We start from the raw sequence: 1770 nt of genomic DNA, 5'->3' as shown, positions 1-1770 counted from the left end.
TGGAGACCCGGGATCGAATCCCACATCAGGCTCCCGGTGCATGGAGCCTGCTTCTCCCTCCGCCTGTGTCTCTGCCTCTCTCTCTCTCTCTGTGACTATCATAAATAAATAAAAAAAAAAAAAAAAAAAAAAAAGAATGATCTCATCTCTCCCCAAGAAGGCAAAGCCTGGCCCCTGGGCTGAAGCAAGTCAGAGAGGATGGATATTCTTTAAGCTCTTACTATGTACCAGGCATTGAGAACACATCATCTTGCAACAACTTTGAATAGTAAATATTTTCATTCTCATTTCATAGCTGACAAAATTGAGGTTCAGAGAAGTAAGAGGATTTGCTGAGGAAGTGGAGGAGGTGGGATTTGAACCCAGACCTGGCGACTCCAGACTCTGCGAGGCTTCCTCCATGACGGTTCACTGTCTCATCAAGGGCAAGCAGGCCACCAGGTGGAAGGGCCAGGTTAGGTCAGAGCTAACCTGTCCTTCTGGAAGAAGTGCAGACCAGTCAGGAATAATTCATGGCAAACTCCATTTCCCATGAGCTGCTTACTCCCAAGGCATCACGGTGGTAGAACCAGGACTGGGTGGTCTCAGAGATGCCCTCTGCTTCACTATTTCTTTCTTTCTTCCTTCTTTTTTTTCTCCTTTTCTTCTCTCTCTCTCTCTCTCTCTCTCTCTCTTTCAGGCTCTATGCCCAACATGAGGCTTGAACTCATGACCCTGAGATTGAAAGTCACAAGCTCTACCAACTGAGTCAGCCAGGCACCCCTCTGCTTCATTATTTCTGCTTCAGAGCAGCAACCTTGAGGTCCATCTAGCCCAAGCTCTCATCCTTTGGTGGACCTCCACTATGCTATCTCTTAGAGAGGTAGTTCAGCCTCTGCTTGAACATTTCCACAGACAGCAGGCCCACTCCCCACTAAGGCAGCTCTGACAGGGCTACCCGTCCGAGTTGTGTTGGCCCAAGCCCTCCAAACCCCCATCAGTCTATTGACAGAAATATGACCACATATAACAGTAATTGGCTTTCTCTGGCTCTGTCCCTGCAGACGTTCTTGGGAATGCCCTGCAGGTGCTCTGCTTTTGGAGATATGCTTCCCAGAAGTAAACCACCCACATTAAAGGTGCTGACTTTTTTTTTTTCTTAAGATTTTATTTATTTATTCATGAGAGACACACAGAGAGAGGCAGAGTCCTAGGCAGAGGGAGAAGCAGGCTCCATGCAAGGAGTCGGATGTGGGACTCGATCCCGGGAACCCAGGATCATACCCTGAGCAGAAGGTCGACGCTCACGGCTGAGCGACCCAGGGGTCCCAAGTGCTGACTTTTTAAAAACCAAATCCTCATTGTCCAAACTGTCAAGAAGCTGCCATTGACAAATCATGCTGACGTTCCTTCTGGCATGTTTGTGAAACTGTCCACTCCTTTATGCAGTGCTCCTGGGACTCAGGGGTGAGCACTGAGGATCCTTGTCCCTGAATCGCCTTCTCCTCCTCACCCTGTCCTTGAACCTCTTTTATCCTCTTCAACTCTCTTTCCTTAGGATGACTCCTTTCCAGGGAGCCCTCTATCCCTTGTGCAAGCAGATCCTCAAGAATCCTCCTGTCCTGTCCTCTAGGCTTGCGCGGACAGGCCTAAATTCTAGAGTAAAATCAGCTTAGGCAATAATAACAGCTAACATTCATTCACTGGACAAGTATTTATCGCGCTCCTACTGTGTACCACACAGTGCTCTAAGGGTTAGAGAGACAGCAGTGCACAAAGCAAGACAACAGA

At 48.2% G+C, this 1770-nt stretch overlaps 1 non-coding gene across 1 annotated transcript; it reads right to left on the bottom strand.

The window, feature by feature from the left end:
- Positions 1 to 685: 685 nt before the first annotated feature.
- Positions 686 to 758, bottom strand: TRNAE-UUC (transfer RNA glutamic acid (anticodon UUC)). The gene has a single exon. It is a non-coding gene; the product is annotated as a tRNA-Glu (tRNA).
- Positions 759 to 1770: the final 1012 nt, after the last annotated feature.

This window comes from Vulpes vulpes, chromosome 2 (genome assembly GCF_048418805.1).
Source record: "Vulpes vulpes isolate BD-2025 chromosome 2, VulVul3, whole genome shotgun sequence".
Classification (NCBI taxonomy): domain Eukaryota; kingdom Metazoa; phylum Chordata; class Mammalia; order Carnivora; family Canidae; genus Vulpes; species Vulpes vulpes.
The sequence above is the reverse complement of the archived record's forward strand: the minus strand, read 5'-3'. Positions and strand labels throughout refer to the sequence as shown.